Source organism: Schistocerca gregaria, chromosome 11 (assembly GCF_023897955.1).
Source record: "Schistocerca gregaria isolate iqSchGreg1 chromosome 11, iqSchGreg1.2, whole genome shotgun sequence".
Lineage (NCBI taxonomy): Eukaryota > Metazoa > Arthropoda > Insecta > Orthoptera > Acrididae > Schistocerca > Schistocerca gregaria.
In genome coordinates this window covers 74,296,437-74,314,826 of record NC_064930.1, presented here as the reverse complement: position 1 = coordinate 74,314,826, position 18,390 = coordinate 74,296,437, and the positions used below count along the sequence as shown (strand labels likewise).

The following is an 18,390-nucleotide window of genomic DNA, read 5'->3' as shown; positions in this document are numbered from 1 at the left end:
TGTTTAATTCCACACACTGGTTCGCTGCATTTCAAGTGCGCGTTTTCAACTTCTAGCACGTATGGCGCTATGTCATAATAAACAACCAATATAACGCAGTATTAGTACTCCAAGGAAATTTACACCCCGAAAACCACATTGATAAGCTTAATATCAGGTCGTGGCGTGATATATTTCTTTTTTTTATTTTATTTTTAACCGGGAAATCCTGGACATACGAACTTAAAATGTGCAAATTTCAGTATGGGTCGCGAAATTCCGATGCTCTTGGAGTATCCTCTGATGTCTTGTTCCTTTTATGACATAATGTAAGATCCTTTAATGTTTTACACGTACGAACATATGGGCTCCTTACGGCACCATAGCTGCGCAAGCTGGCGCTCTCTGGCAACTGTAGAAGCGAACCTGTTTCGAACAGGTCGCGGGAAAACATTCCGAATGGTGGTTTGAAAAGCGTTACCATCAAAGCACATTTCCTTTTGCGCAAGTTCAACTATGTGCGAGAGTGTACGATGAATTTCCTAAATCACAGAGCGTTTGACTCTCATTTGAAAATCAGCTGCCGGCCGCGGTGGTCTCGCGGTTATAGGCGCGCAGTTCGGAACCGTGCGACTGCTACGGTCGCAGGTTCGAATCCTGCCTCGGGCATGGATGTGTGTGATGTCCTTAGGTTAGTTAGGCTTAAGTAGTTCGAAGTTCTAGGGGACTGATGACCACAGCAGTTGAGTCCCATAGTGCTCAGAGCCATTTGAACCATTTTTTTGAAAATCAGCTCTTTGATAACGAGCCATTTAGAGGAATTTCGAGCCCAGAAAGATCAGACATTTATGTCGTTATCAAAAGTTTTACTGGCACATTAGTGTGATATATCGTAAATTGTAAAACGCGCCAAAAGACCAGCATTGTATGTGAAAGCTTAGCTTCTCTTGCAGCTTGTTAATCTTATCGACCAATATTACATGTGAAAGCTTTCCGTTTCGTGTAGCAAAGACTATGTATATTAATTTAAACCATTAACTTTCACTGTTTGTGTGTTCGCGATACTTAACAGTGATGTTGCTATTGGCTGACTACAACACGTGTCCTCAGCTCTGAATACCCGCTGTCATCGGCTGGCGAGATCTCGTGACATGAGCTATGACTGGCTTACAAAAGCGAATCGAAATCTCGATTTCAATGCTCGGAAAATGACATGCGGTGTTTGGTGGAATTCGAATTTATACTTTCGTAATACTTGTTGGTGCACATCAAAGATGGTTCCGAAACGTGTTTTTCCCTCGTGTTTAGTTTTCTAAAGCGCCGGGAAATTCTACGCCCTTGTATAAAACCCATTCAAAGGACTGATAAGTTATACTGCTCCGAGAGAAAATATAGTGTCAGTTAACAGGGAATAAGCATGTTTTCACCCGGGAGAAAGTGTATTTGTAACAGGGAAATCCGGGAGAAATCCGGGAATTTTTTTTCGTTGTCCACGTATACGCCCAGCGTTCTGTTTGGCTCAGGCGTGTAACGCATCCAGTCACAGTGGAACTCAGGAAATCCTCACCTTCCAGAAGTTCGCGGGCGCTATTCTTCCCATTGTGCTCGTGGCGCTCTGTCAGCTGTTTTGGGATTCTCGCCAACAACTCGTCAGTCAAAAATGAAAGGTCTTGCACCGCATGAAAGCTTGTTCTGCCCCCGCTAAACTCACTACCACGCCACTTACAAGCACTCGTTCTGTTCAGTAACACCTTCGCCGAAAACCGTTTTGATCCGCTGAAAAGCTTCGGTAGGTGTTTTCTTTCTCTGGTTAGGAAGCGAATCACAGCACGTGGCTCGCACTTAGTGGGCTTTCTTAGCGACATGCATTACGACGCGAATTTACGTACTAACAAGGGAACCTCCCCATCACACCGCCCACAGATTTAGTTATAAGCTGGCACAGTGGATAGGCCTTGAAAAACTGAACACAGATCAATCGATAAAAAAAGGAAGAAGTTGTGTGGAACTATGAAAAAAAAACAAGCAAAATATACAAAATGAGTAGTCCATGGCCAGATAGGTAACATTGAAGACAAAATTAGCTGAGGAGCGCCGTGGTTAGCGCGAGCAGCTACAGAACGAGAGGTCCTTCGTTCAAGTCTTCCCTCGACTGAAAAGTTTAATTTTTTATTTTCAATTATATGACAAACTCTTACGTTTTAATCACTTTTTTGGGAGTGATTATCACATCCACAAGAAAATCTAAAATCAGGCTAGGTAGAAGAATCTTTTTACCCATTCGCCAAGTGTACAAGTTTGGTGGGTCGACAACATATTCCTCTCATGTGACGCACATGCCGTCACCAGTGTCGTATAGAATATATCGGACGTGTTTACCTGTGGAGGAATCGGTTGACCTATGACCTTGCGATCAAATGTTTTCGGTTCCCATTGGAGAGGCACGTCCTTTCGTCTACTAATCGCACGGTTTTGCGGTGCGGTCGCAAAACACAGACACTAAACTTATTACAGTGAACAGAGACGTCAATGAACGAACGGACAGATCATAACTTTGCGAAAATAAAAAAAGTAAACTTGACTTGAACCAAGGCCCTCTCGTTCACGCTAACCACGGGACCACGGCGCTCCTTATCTCATTTTGTCCTTGATGTTGCCTATCTGGCCATGGACTACTCATTTTGTATATCTTGCTTGTTTTTTTTTTTCATAGTTCCACACAATTTCTTCCTGTTTTCTCGATTGATCTGTGTCCAGTTTTTCAAGGCCTATCCACTGTGCCAACTCAAAACTAAATCTGAGGGGGGTGTTCTTGCGATGCTCGCTCTGGATAGCCCCCCCCCCCCCCCCCGCCCCTACCACTCAGTGTTGCCAACCGTGAAAAAAGAAAACCTCATAGCCCGTTATTATCACAGTACACTTACTTTTAAACGTGCCTCATGCAATACATAAAACGCAAAATAACTCAGTGCATACCTTTAATGTTTGAAACATTTGCTTTGCGACTTGGAACAAGACCAGGGTACCGGGAAACACAATACCACTTACACGCGTTTTGTGAGAAAACGGTTCACGGAACGTCTGACATTTTCTCTCTCTCTCTCGCCTACTCGTGCAGCTACCAACAGCTCTGATGAAATATGCGGAATGTTTCTTATGTTTTGCATTTGATACAGAGATCTTGAAAATCTGCTAATGTATGAAAGTGCTATTTTATTTCTTTTTAAGTGCTTCGTACCGCTTTATGAAACTGGTGTCGGGTCTCCGACCTCCGTACGTTGTTAAGTATGGACAGAGGTCAGTGGGTAAGAATCCCCTTATAAGTTCGTGGAACGTGCATCGTTTGTTGGCCAGGAAGCCATTTTGTGATGATGACGTGCTGTGAGCCGAAACGGCTTTCCCAGAGTGTCGTCGCCTTCAGTGTAGCGATATCGCCCCCCACCCCCTCATTTCCCCCTTTTATGTATATTGCCAGCAGGAGCAATTTCGCAGCCCTCTAACTCACAGCGATGTGTCCGCTACGCTGTGTCGCCAAAGTCTCGCGTTTCTTAACAAGCGCTCCACAACTTTTTACTTCTTGCACATAACTTCTGTAAGAGTTTTCATTACACAACGCAGCCGTTTTCGGAGATTCCAGTTTTTTTGCAAGCGTGTACACCGACGAAAAATGTTAGTCGCGTCGGAAGACCCATGAGTATGTACTCGGGTGATGCTGTTTTTCCGGGTCGCCAAAATAAAACTGGCCTGGAAAATATTTATTTTTTGTATATGTAATTTCCAATTTTTTTACTATATGACTACCATTTTCGATGACGTTCGGTCATCTTCATATAGTTCTGTAAGCAACCTGTCGTGTCTATGTCGGAAGTTCACATCAGAATAATGACATGTATCTAGATTTGAAGATGATAGAGCGCGGTCGAAACTAATCGTACTGCGAAAATGAGCAGCTGAGACGGAAAAGTCAACTTTTTATATATATATTGCTTCTTGTCGGCTTCATCTTGATTGCATTTTTGGTTGCACATATTTCTTTCATCTCCCGGCTGTGATCTTGCTTGGGTTCTTCGGTCCATTTTACACCTGTTCGTTTGTCACAGTGTATCTCATGTAGTTTACTTCTCTAAACAATGTTTCTGAATTTTATTCTGTCGCTTATTGTGCCTGCTGTTATGTTGAGTTGCTTCAGGTAGTTTTTTACCTCTGCCACCCATTTGTTGTTTGCAGTGGTTACCCAGTCAAAGATCTGTTTGGTCAGTCTGTGTGATGGCATTCTGTATTTGTGTCCATAGAATTGTACTATGAGTTTTCTAATCTTTTCTGTGATTGTCTTCGTATGTTTGCATAGTTCCTTTGTAGGTTTCTTGATCCATATTCCATTGTTGTTAGTTGAGCCAAATATTTCTCTAAGTATTTTCCTTTCTACTTTTCTAGTTGTCTGACACGTGTATGCCCTGGGATTAGTGTGGTCTCTGCTGCATTTAGTGGCTTTTTGTGTGATACACTTCTTGTTGTAATGATTTCACACTACTCTATACGCCTTGTCCAGTTTAGTTTTTCTTTCTTCGTTTGAGTCTCTATTATGTCAGCTCATTTGTAGTGTTTCACCGAGGTATTTGAAGTTTGCCGTTTAGCAAATCGTGCCGTACTTCGTGTTCAAAGATGAGAGTTTCTATGTGCTCATAAATCGTGTCTTTTCGTAAAAGACCTGTAGTCCAGTTTTGGAAGCGATTTCGTGTAGTTTTCCAATAGCGTCTTTTGTTTCGTTGATACCTTTCGTGACAATCACCAAATCGCCTGCAAAAGCCAGGCATTTAATCTGCACGTTTCCTAAGGTTATCCCTTGTTGTGATGTTTACCATTCTTTTATTACCTTATCTAACACTATATTGAAAAGGAGAGGTGAGAGACCATCGCCTTGTCGGGCAGCTGTGCGAATTTCAAAGGGCTCTGTTAGTTCTCCACAGAACTTTACTTTGGAGGTCGTGTTGCTTAAGGTTTGCTCTGTGATAGTACGTGTTTTGTCGTCTACTTTGTATTCTGGTAGAACTTTGAAGAGTTTTCCGGTCGAGACAATCGTAGGTCTTTTCGAAGTCGACAAAGGTAATGATCAGGTTCTGTTTCTGTTGCAAAATCTTCCTTTACGGAAGCCTGCTTGGTATTCTCCAATCGAGTAGTCGGTCAGGCTTTCTAGGCTGTTTAGTAAAGCTTTAGAGAGGATCTTGTATGTGAACGGTAGTAGGGATATTCCTCTGTAGTTGTTCGGGTCAATCTTGTCACCTTTTCTGTGTAGTGGGTGTATCAGGGCTGTTTCCCAGTCTTGAGGAATTTTTATGATCTTCCAGATATATTCCAAGATCCTGTGGATGTGTTTGGTGAGTTCTGGGTCTTGTAACTTCGACATTTCCGCGATGATGCCATATTCTCCTGGTGCTCTACGACTCTTGAGTGACTTGATTATTTCTTTAACTTCTTCTAGAGTTGGAGGTTCACTATCTGGATTGTACGTACTCGTTTCTGTCATCACTTCTTCCATAGGAGGGGGGGGGGGGGGGGGGAATCCACGTTGAGCAGATTCTCAAAGTACTTTGCCAGAATGTCACAATTGTTTTTGGTATTGGTTTCCAGGGTTCCATCCGGTCTTCTGAAGCACAAGTTAGGTTGTTGATATTCCAACAACCCTACCACAGCAAAGGTCAAAATTTAATTATGATTGTGGTGTTGCTCACGCTGCTAAATACTCCATTTTCGGGCAACAACAAAGTTATATTATGTGGCAGGTGTCATTAGAGCACAGTTAATAAAGTCATTTCATATAATAATGAATAAACTAGGCACTCATCTTTTCGTGTTTCCCACGCTGGTCTCGTTGTAAAATCATGGCTCAATCGTCGAAAATCTAGGTGGTGGTGATTCCAAGCTCGGATGCAAAGAGGCCTAGGTGTTGTTATGCGATATTCAAAAGTTTTGTAGATGCGCTTCACAAACCATTCTTGAAGATTAAACCTTTGAAAGCTAGCACAATGGTGATGTAAAAAAAATAATCAGCACTCCGAATTTTAAGTTACACTTCCTTTTTATTGCTTTTGTTGCAATATCACGTAACACACAAAACATCACTTCACAATACAAAACATACTTGAAAACATCTTCCTCACTGTTAAAGTTCACATTTTATAAGCTGACTACAATATGCGTCTTTCCAACGTGACGTCCAAGACTTGACTTTCTCAAAAGGTCCGACTCCCTAACAACTAACTGGTAATCGCTTACGCGCCAAAAAATCAGAGTTACAAGAACGTCAAAGATCATAGCGACAAAAGAAAGAATTCACATAAGAATAATATCGTTGCAATATAAACATATCGATGTATCGAACTGCCTCTACATTAATGAAATCAAATCTGAATGTTGTCTCAGAAATATGTCAACTACTTTACAGAAGCACAGTACAATATTGCTGGTATCGAGAGGTTGAGATGAGGTGCCGTAATGGTTACGTAATTCAAGTACCATTACAATATCCAGTCATATTTTCTCTTGACGCTCTGTAGAAGTCTCTTGTATTGTTCTTCGTGAAGTCCGATTCGATCTCCGTCAGTGGCCGTCTATCATACTGTCATTTTTCACTGCGAATGATTTTGCTCGATTGTTTCTGTGTTTTCAGGAAGTTCATCCAATTCTCTTGGGTGCTAAATTTTCTCCATGCGCTGATTCGTTGGTCGGTAGCTTGGTCACACATGTGGTTCCACCAACGGTGTTTCCTCGTGCGTGGAGCTTGTGCTACTTTCATAGCCTCTCGGATTCTTCCTGCAAGTTGTGTTCAGTCTGTCGTTTTCTCCGTTTTAATTTTGTCTAACATTTGTGTCTGGTTTAAAGTAATGTATTCTGGATCTGTTCTAACAGTTTTGTTTTTCTTGGGCAAAAGACGAATCCTGATCTGTAGCAGGTGGTGGTCGGAGTCGAAGTAGACTTCACGTTTCTCTATGTTCAAAATTTCTTTTTGTGAGTCTTTCTGGACTATAACGTGGTCGATTTGTAGTTCTTGCTCTCCGCTGGGGAATTTCCACGTGGAATACGAGGGTTGCAACTTTAATAGTGGTGACATTTATTTAGGGCTCGTACAAAATAGATACGTGTTTCAAAGTATTCCCGACCTTCAGAGTAATCACCAGCATCGTGTATAACCCGTTGCCAGCGATGTGGAAGTCGTAGGATACTCTCAGCAGTGCCAGTTGTGTTGACAGTTCGCGGTCTATTGCCCGACGAATTTGTATCAGTTCTGAAGTGAATGCCGTGCAGTGTTTCCTTCAGTTTAGAAATCGAGTTGAACTCACGAGGGCTTAAGTCAGGGGAGTGCAGTAGGTGGTATAGCACTTGGCAGCCCCACCAGTCAAACAGATCAGTAACAGCTTGTACTGTATGAGCTTGAGCATTGTAATGCAAAATGGTCAGGTCCTGCAGAAAAGGGGTGTCAAGATGTATGACAACAACTTCTTATACTTCTGAGCACATCTAGAAGAAAATGGGGGGAGGGGGGGGGCTACCTGGGTGAAGCCGTGGGTTTTACGACACGATAAAGGCATTCAGCAACATTTGTTACGTGAGCTTGTAGTGGAGGAATAAACAGGTATTAATTTGACAACTATATTATAATAGCACTGACGTGATTACATTTTCACGCAATTTGGGTGCCTAGATCCTGAGAAATCAGTACCCAGAACAACCACCTCTGGCCGTAATAACGGCCCTGATACGCCTGGGAATTGAGTCAAACAGAGCTCGGATGCCGTGTACAGGTACAGCTGCCCATGCAGCTTCAACACGATACCGCAGTTCATCAGGAGTAGTGACTGGCGTATTGTAACGAGCCAGTTGCTCGGCCACTATTGACCAGACGTTTTCATTTGGTGAGAGAGCTGCAGAATGTGCTGGCCAGGGCAGCAGTCGAACATTTTCTGCATCCAGAAAGGCCCGTACAGGACCTGCAACATGCGGTCGTGCATTATCCTGCTGAAATGTAGGATTTTGCAGGGATCGAATGAAGGGTAGAGCCACGGGTCGTAACACATCTGAAATGTAACGTCCACTGTTCAAAGTGCCGTCAATGCGAGCAAGAGGTGACCGAGACGTGTAACCAATGGCACCCCATACCATCAGGCCGGGTGATACGCCAGTATAACGATGACGAATATAATTTTCTAGTGTGCGTTCACCGCGATGTCGCCAAACACGGATGCGGCCATTATGATGCTGTAAACAGAACCTGGATTCATCCGAAAAAATGACGTTTTGCCCTTCGTGCACCCAGGTTCGTCGTTGAGTACACCATCGCAGGCGCTCCTGTCTGTGATGCAGCGTCAGAGGTAACCGCAGCCACGGTCTCGGAGCTGATAGTCCGTGCTGCTGCAAAGGTCGTCGAACTGTTCCTGTAGATGGTTGTTGTCTTGCAAACGTCCCCATCTGTTGACTCAGGGATCGTGACTTGGCTGCACGGTCCGTTACAGCCGTGCGGATAAGATGCCTGTCATCTCGACTGCTAGTGATACGAGGCCGTTGGGATCCAGCACGGCGTTCCGTATTACCCTCCTGAACCCACCGATTCCATATTCTGCTAAAATTGGATCTCGACCTACGGGAACAGCAATGTCGCGATGCGATAAACCGCAATCGCGAGAAGCTACAATCCGACCTTCATGCAAGTCGGAAACGTGATGGTACGGATTTCTCCTCGTTACACGAGGCATCGCAACAACTTTTCACCAGGCAACGCCGGTCAGCTGCTGTTTGTGTACGAGAAATCGGTTGGAAACTTTCCTCATGTCAGCACGTTGTATGTGTCGCCACCGGCGCCAACCTTGTATGAATGCTTTTCAGAGTGTTTCTAAGCACCCTGTTTATGTATTTTATATCTTTGACTCTTTCCGAACGAGTAATGCTCTTTAGGTTAGCAGCTACTATTTATTATCCGTCTTGAGCTTACTGCAATTTAATTAAGGAGGATTACAGCAGACGCGTTTCGCTTTTATTCTTAAAGCACCTTCTGTGGTTGTTCTACAAATTAGAGGCGCACTTCGTACATTTTGGTTGTTTTGATTAAGGAAGGGCAAACCTGCGTTTCTAGCATTTGTAGACTTAGAGAAAGCTTTTGACAATGTTGATTGGAATACCCTCTTTCAAATTCTAAAGGTGGCAGGGGTACAATACAGGGAGCGAAAGGCTATTTACAATTTGTACAGAAACCAGATGGCAGTTATAAGAGTCGAGGGGCATGAAAGGGAGGCAGTGGTTGGGAAAGGAGTGACACAGGGTTGTAGCCTCTCCCCGATGTTATTCAATCTGCATATTGAGCAAGGAGTAAAGGAAACAAATGAAAAATTCGGAGTAGGTATTAAAATCCATTGAGAAGAAATAAAAACTTTGAGGTTCGCCGATGACATTGTAATTCTGTCAGAGACAGCAAAGGACTTGGAAGAGCAGTTGAACGGAATGGATAGTGTCTTGAAAGGAGGGTATAAGATGAACATCAACAAAAGCAAAACGAGGATAATGGAATGTAGTCGAATTTAGTCGGGTGATGGTGAGGGAATTAGATTAGGAAATGAGACACTTAAAGTAGTAAAGGAGTTTTGCTATTTAGGAAGTAAAATAACTGATGATGGTCGAAGTAGAGAGGATATAAAATGTAGACTGGCAATGGCAAGGGAAGCGTTTCTGAAGAAGAGAAATTTGTTAACATCGAATATAGATTTATGTATCAGGAAGTCGTTTCTGAAAGTATTTGTTTGGAGTGTAGCCATGTACGGAAGTGAAACATGGACGATAAATAGTTTGGACAAGAAGAGAATAGAAGCTTTCGAAATGTGGTGCTACAGAAGAATACTGAAGATAAGGTGGATAGATCACGTAACTAATGAGGAGGTATTGAATAGGACTGGGGAGAAGAGAAGTTTGTGGCACAACTTGACTAGAAGAAGGGATCGGTTGGTAGGACATGTTCTGAGGCATCAAGGGATCATCAATTTAGCATTGGAGGGCAGCGTGGAGGGTAAAAATCGTAGAGGGAGACCAAGAGATGAATACACCAAACAGATTCAGAAGGATGTGGGTTGCAGTAGGTACTGGGAGATAAGGAAGCTTGCACAGGATAGAGTAGCATGGAGAGCTGCATCAAACCAGTCTCAGGACTGAAGACCACAACAACAACAACAACAACAACAGATTTAAAACGGCATTTTATTTGTAAAGTTGGTGTGTAAGCTACTTACGGCCTTCCTTTACGTATTCTGCTTCTTTCCTCCTCGCGGCTGCCGTCGCAAGGCTTCGATTGGCATATGCACTTGGCACATTTTGCCCACTCTGCACTGTTCCTTGTGCTTCACTTTTGCAAACTAGAGCGCGCTTGTGGTGTGTGAGTTACTGTAAATTAGTGAAATTGCCTTGTACGTTAGATGTGGACCCGCCAATATAAGAGATGTTGGGGATGTATTTTGCTATTAGTAGAGTAGCCATGATAGTGGTGTGGGTCAGTCAGGACAACACAGTGACTTCGAACGTCTATGGATATCACCTGAGTAGCAAATCCGTCAGTCATATTGGAATCCGTACACAGAAGACTACATTCTTTTCGCGAAACATTAGTGAGAAAGTTTGGAGAACCAGCTTTTGTGACAGGCTGTAGAATAGTCGCGTTGCCAGGAACATACATCTCGCTGAAGGACAATAGAAGAAGAATCAGGTATCGTACGTAATTATACAAAGGGTGGTCCATTTATAGTGACCGGGCCGAATATCTCACGAAATAAGCATCAAACGAAAACCTGCAGAGAACGAAACTCGTGCAGCTTGAAGGGGGAAACCAGATGGTGGTGTGGTTGGCCCGCTAGATGGCGCTGCCATAGGTCAAACGGATTTCAACTGCGTTTTCTGAAATACGAACCCCCATTTTTATTACATATCCGTGTAGTACGTAAAGAAATATGAATAGTTTAAAACTTCGGTAGCTCAGATGGTAGAGCACTTGCCCGCGAAAGGCAAAGGTCCCGAGTTCGAGTCTCGTTCGGGCACGCAGTTTTAATCAGCCACGAAGTTTCATATCAGCGTACACTCCGCTGCAGAGTGAAAATCTCATTCATGAATGTTTTAGTTGGACCACTTTTTCGCTTTGTGATAAATGGCGCTGTAATAGTCAGAAACATATGGCCTACAATATTAGATGAACTGTTGGTAACAGGTAGGTTTTTCAAAATTAAAAATACAGAACGTAGGTACGTTTGAACATTTCATTTCGGTTGTTCCAATGTGATACATGTACCTTTGCGAACTTATCATTTCTGAGGACGTATGCTGTTACAGCGTGATAACCTGTAAATACCACATTAATGCAATAAATTCTTATAATGATGTCCGTCAACCTCAATGCATTTGGCAGTACGTGTAACGACATTCAACAGCGAGTAGTTCGCCTTCCGTAATGTTAGCACATGCATTGACGATGCGCTGACGCATGTTGTCGATAGCAAATATCCTTCAACTTTCCCCACAGAAAGAAATCCGGGGACATCAGATCCGGTGAACGTGAGGGCCACGGTATGGTGCTTCGACGAAGAATCCACATGTCATGAAATATGCTATTCAATTCCGCTTCAGCCGCACGGGAGCTATGTGCCGGACATACATCATGTTGGAAGTACATCGCCATCCTGTCATGCAGTGAAACATCTTGTAGTAACATCGCTAGAACATTACGTAGGATATCAGCATACATTGCACCATTTAGACTGCCATCGATAAAATGGGAGCCAATTATCCTTCCTCCCTTAATGCCTCACCATACATTAACCCGCCAAGGTCGCTGATGTTCCACTTATCGCAGCCATCGTAGATTTTCCGTTGCCCAATAGAGCAAATTATGTCGGTTTACGTAACCACTGTTGGTGAATGACGCTTCGTCGCTAAATAGAACGCGTGCAAAAAATCTGTCATCGTCCCGTAATTTCTCTTGTGCCCAGTGGCAGAACTGTACACGACGTTCAAAGTCGTCGCCATGCAATTCCTGGCGCATTGGAATATGGTACGGGTACAATATATGTTGATGTAGCATTCTCAACACCGATGTTTTTGAGATTCCGGATTCTCGCGCAATTTGTCTGCCACTGATGTACGGATTAGCCGCGACAGCAGCTAAAACACCTACTTGGGCATCATCATTTGTTGCAGGTCGTGGCTGACGTTTCACATGTGGCTGAATGCTTCATGTTTCCTTAAATAACGTAACTATCCGGCGAACGGTCCGGACACTTGGATGATGTCGTCCAGGATACCGAGCAGCATACATAGCACACGCCCGTTGGGCATTTTGATCACAATAGCCATACATCGACACGATATCGACCTTTTCCGAAATTGGTAAACGGTCCATTTTAACACGGGTAATGTATCACGAAGCAAATACCGTCCGGACTGGCGGAATGTTACGTGACACCACGTACTTATACGTTTGTGACTATTACAGCGCCATCTGTGACAAAGCGGAAAAAGTGGTCCAACTAAAACATTCATATTTCTTTACGTACTACACGAATATGTAGTAAAAAATGGGGTTCCTACTTTAAAAAAACGCAGTTGATATCCATTTGAGCTATGGCAGCGCCATCTACCGGGCCAACCATAGTGCTATCTGCTTTCCTCCTTCAAGCTAGACGAGTTTCGTTCTTTGTAGTTTTTTCGTTTGATGATGATTTCGTGAGATACTTGGCCCGATCACGATGAACGGACCACCCTGCACAGGGTGTGCATTCTAAATGATTATATAAAGTTCCGGCTGATTAGTGTAGATGTCCAGACACGTTTGATCAGATAAGAGTAGTTAACGCGGAAGCGCAGTCATTTTCGGTGTTGCTTGTATGCGCCGCCCTACCCAGCGATATTCGTGAATCAGCTGGATCGTTTCCGGAGTGGTGGTAAAGTGGGTAGCCGCTCCCAGGAAGTCGCCGGAGCAGCTACAAGGGTAGTAGCGGCGAAGTAAGCGGGCGGGGGACGCCTGGTTTTGCAACCCCTGGCGGCCGCTCTCACCGCCCCCGAGGGGCTGCGGGGGCGGCGGAAGGTGTGGCTGGGGTGGGGGCGAATCAATAGCCGGCAGCGGTCGCCCTCCACCCCCGCTGCCGCCTCCGCGGTGAGTCCGCGTTCACGGCTGTACTCACGGCAGCTCTGTTGCCGTCAACGTAGCTGCAATATTGCCGGATGGCCTGGCAGTATCGCTGACGGATCAGGCTGCCACAGTCGTTGCTCATGATGTGCACAACCTGTGGGGAATATTTCCGTATGGAAGGGACTTTCAGTAAGTAGTGCAAATTATTTGTCTACTCGGCCGGTTTTCTGTTGAAAAAAAAAAAAAAAAAAAAATCTGAATTGGTTGTCGGACATAGTGGAATATCCCTGCTGCATGACTTAGTTATACACTACTGGCCATTAAAATTGCTTCACCAAGAAGAAATGCAGATGATGAACAGGTATTCCCGGGTTCGCTTCCCGGCGGGGTCAGGGATTTACCGCTGCCTCGTGATGATTGGGTGTTGTGTGATGTCCTTAGGTTAGTTAGGTTTTAAGTAGTTCTAGGGGACTGAAGACCATAGATGTTAAGTCCCATAGTGCTCAGACCCATTTGAACCATAAACAGATATTGATTGAAAAAATATATTATACTAGAATTGACATGTGATTACATTTTCACGCAATTTGGGTGCATAGATCCTGAGAAATAAGTAACAAGAACAACCACCTTTGGCCATAATATCGGCCTCGATACGCTTGGGCATTGAGTCAAACAGAGCTTGGATGGCGTTTACAACTACAGCTGCCCACGCAGCTTCAACACGATACCACATTTCATCAAGAGTAGTGACTGGCGTATTGTGACGAGCCAGTTGCTCGGCCACCATAGACCAGACGTTTTCAATTAGTGAGAGATCTGGAGAATGTGCTGGCCAGGGCAGCAGTCGAACATTTTCTGTATCCAGAAAGGCCAGAACAGGACCTGCAATGTGCGGTCGTGCATTATCCTGCTGAAATTTAGGGTTCCACAGGGATCGAATGAAGGGTAGAGCCACGGGTCGTAACACATCTGAAATGAACGTCCACTGTTCAAAGTGCCGTCAGTGCGAACAAGAGGTGACCAAGACGTGTAACCAGTGGCACCCCATACCGTCACGCCGGGTGATACGCCAGTATGGCGATGACGAATATTTATTTATTTAACCTGATCAGATTAGGGCCATCAGGCCGTCTCTTACGTCGGACCAGTGTTTTACACACGCAGCATTTCTCACATCAGAGTAACATCATGACAATACTTTAAATAAGAAAATTAGATTACTCTAGTGACAATATGAATAAAGAATAATGACGAAGACCTAATAAAGTAAGTCCAGGCAGTATTTTCACAACAGGTGCTATACATCCAAATTATGATAAAAGCAATAATAGTAACAGTAAAAAATAAAATAATGATAAACAACAGAAAAATTGGCAATAGTAATGTAGATTTGTGCAGATGTACATTAATATCTTGGTGTGTAAAGTAGATGTTTACTAGTATAGCGAGTTTTGGGGAAGGGTGATTTAAGGAGGGGGAAAGAGGGAAGTAATGAGGTGAAGTCCATTCGTGTACAGAGGAAGGCATTACTGTTACTTAAGCAGATACATCAATGACTGTTTTTTGAAGCCGGGCATGTTTTTAAGTTCTCTTACATAACGACCCATGCACCTTGACGTTGGTGGGGAGGCTTGCGTGCCTCAGCGATACAGATAGCCGTACCGTAGGTGCAACCACAACGGAGGGGTATCTGTTGAGAGGCCAGACAAAAACATGGTTCCTGAAGAGGGGCAGCAGCCTTTTCACTAGTTGCAGGGGCAACAGTCTGGATGATTGACTGATCTGGCCTTGCAACATTAACCAAAACGGCCCTGCTGTGCTGGTACTGCGAACGGCTGAAAGCAAGGGGAAACTACAGCCGTAATTTTTCCCGAGGGCATGCAGCTTTACTGTATGATCAAATGATGATGTCGCCCTCTTGGGTAAAATATTCCGGAGGTAAAATAGTCCCCCATTCGGATCTCCGGGCGGGGACTACTCAAGAGGACGTCGTTATCAGGAGAAAGAATACTGGCGTTCTACGGATCGGAGCGTGGAATGTCAGATCCCTTAATCGGGCAGGTAGGTTAGAAAATTTAAAAAGGGAAATGGATAGGTTAAAGTTAGATATAGTGGGGATTAGTGAAGTGCGGTGGCAGGAGGAACAAGACTTCTGGTCAGGTGAATACAGGGTTATAAATAAAAAATCAAATAGGGGTAATGCAGGAGTCGGTTTAATAATGAATAAAAAAAATAGGAGTGCGGGTAAGCTACTACAAACAGCATAGTGAACGCATTATTGTGGCCAAGATAGATACGAAGCCCATACTTACTACAGTACTACAAGTTTATATGCCAACTAGCTCTGCAGATGAAGAAGAAATTGAAGAAATGTATGATGAAATAAAAGAAATTATTCAAATAGTGAATGGAGACGAAAATTTAATAGTCATGGGTGACTGGAATTCGGTAGTAGGAAAAGGGAGAGAAGGAAACGTAGTAGGTGAATATGGATTGGGGCTAAGAAATGAAAGAGGAACCCGCCTGATACAATTTTGCACTAAGCGCAACTTAATCATAGCTAACACTTGGTTCAAGAATCATAAAAGAAGCTTGTATACATGGAAGAAGCCTGGAGATACTGACAGATTTAAGATAGATCACATAATGGTAAGACAGATTTAGGAACCAGGTTTTAAATTGAGAGACATTTCCAGAGGCAGATGTGGACTCTGTTCAAAATCTATGGGTTATGAACTGTAGATTAAAACTGAAGAAACTGAAAAAAGGTGGGAATTTATGGAGATGGGACCTGGATAAACTGAAAGAACCAGAGGTTGTACAGAGTTTCAGGGAGAGCGTAAAGGAACAATTGACAGGAATTGGGGAAAGAAATACAGTAGAAGAAGAATGGGTAGCTTTGAGGGATGAAGTAGTGAAGGCAGCAGAGGATCAAGTAGGTAAAAAGACGAGGGCTAGTAGAAATCCTTGGGTAACAGAAGAAATACTGAATTTAATTGATGAAGGGAGAAAATATAAAAATGCAGTAAATGAAGCAGGCAAAAAGGAATACAAACGTCTCAAAAATGAGATCGACAGGAAGTGCAAAATGGCTAAGCAGCGATGGCTAGAGGGCAAATGTAAGGATGTAGAGGCTTATCTCACTGCGGGTAAGATAGATACTGCCTACAGGAAAATTAAAGAGACCTTGGGAGAACAGAGAACCACTTGTATGAATATCAAGAGCTCAGATGGAAACCCAGTTCTAAGCAAAGAAGGGAAAGCAGAAAGGTGGAGTGAGTGTATAGAGGGCCTATACAACGGCAATGTACTTGAGGACAATATTATGGAAATGGAAGAGGATGTAGATGAAGATGAAATGGGAGATACGATACTGCGTGAAGAGTTTGACAGAGCACTGAAAGACCTGAGTCGAAAAAGGCGCCGGGAGTAGATAATATTCCATTAGAACTACTGACGGCCTTGGGAGTGCCAGTCCTGACAAAACTCTACCATCTGATGAGCAAGATGTACGAGACAGGCGAAATAGCCTCAGACTTCAAGAAGAATATAATAATTCCCATCCCAGGTGCTGACAGATGCGAAAATTACCGAACAATCAGTCTAATAAGTCACGGATGCAAAATATTAACGCGTATTCTCTACAGACGAATGGAAAAACTGGTAGAAGCCGACATCGGGGAAGATCAGTTTGGTTTCCGTAGAAATGTTGGAACACGTGAGGCAATACTGACCCTACGACTTATCTTAGAAGAAAGATTAAGGAAAGGGAAACCTACGTTTCTAGCATTTGTAGATATATAGAAAGCTTTTGACAATGCTGACTGGAATACTCTTTCAAATTCTGAAGGTAGCAGGGGTAAAATACAGGGAGCGAAAGGCTATTTACAATTTGTACAAAAATCAGATGGCAGTTATAAGAGTCGAGTGGCATGAAAGGGAAGCAGTGGTTGGGAAGGGAGTGAGACATCCCCAATGTTATTCAGTCTGTATATTGAGCAAGCAGTGAAGGAAACAAAAGAAAAATTCGGAATAGGTATTAAAATCCATGGAGAAGAAATAAAAACTTTGAGGTTTGCCGATGACATTGTAATTCTATAAGAGGCAGCAAAGGACTTGGAAGAGCAGTTGAACGGAATGGAAAGTAGGGTATAAGATGAACATCAACAAAAGCAAAACGAGGATAATGGAATGTAGTGGAATTAAGTCGGGTGATATGGAGGGTATTAGATTAGGAAATGAGACACTTAAAGTAGTAAAGGTGTTTTGCTATTTGGGGAACAAAATAACTAATGATGGTGGAAGTAGAGAGGATATGAAATGTAGACTGGCAATGGCAAGGAAAGAGTTTCTGAAGAAGAGAAATTTGTTAACATCGAGTATACATTTAAGTGTCAGGAAGTCTTTTCTGAAAGTATTTGTATGGAGTGTAGCCATGTATGGAAGTGAAACATGGACGATAAATAGTTTGGACAAGAAGAGAATAGAAGCTTTTCAAATGTGGTGCTTCAGAAGAATGCTGAAGATTAGATGGGTACATCACATAACTAATGAGGTATGGAATAGAAATGGCGAGAAGAGAAGTTTGTGGCACAACTTGACTAGAAGAAGGGATCGGTTGCTAGGACATGTTCTGAGTCATCAGGGTATCACAAATTTATCATTGGAGGACAGCGTGGAAGGAAAACTCGTAGAGGGAGACCAAGAGATGAATACACTAAGCAGATTCAGAAGGATGTAGGTTGCAGTAGGTTCTGGGAGATGAAGCAGCTTGCACAGGACAGAGTAGCATGGAGAGCTGCATCAAACCAGTCTCAGCTCTGAAAACAACAACAACAACAACAACAACAAAGTCTAGAATAACGTGATTGATAGTGTAGTGTATTACACATTAGTGTACTGCTGTATACTTATTAAAATCTATGTTTTTCACTTAACACGATTTTTTTTTTTTTAACACGAGCTCCTGATTTTTCTGTCCTCTTCGGATTCGTGTTAACGAAGTTTTACTGCACTTAAACCTAACTAACACACATCCATGCCCGAGGCAGGATTCGAACCTGCGACCGTAGCAGCAGCGCGTTTCCGGACTGACGCTGACGCTTCAAGAACCGCTCGGCCACAGCGGCCGGCTGTCCCCGAACGGCGATGGCATTTTTGCGGGTGACAAATGCGCCATGCCACCGGGACAAAGCGTTCGCGACTGGTTTGGAGAACATTCTGGACAGTTCGAGCGAATGATGTGCCCGCCTGGATCG

The 18,390-nt window shown here is 43.4% G+C and overlaps 1 protein-coding gene across 1 annotated transcript in view; it reads left to right on the top strand.

Moving 5' to 3' along the window:
• LOC126295334 (alpha-mannosidase 2) overlaps window positions 1-18,390 on the top strand; it is a 923,615-nt gene that overhangs the window by 26,991 nt on the left and 878,234 nt on the right. The window lies entirely within an intron of this gene.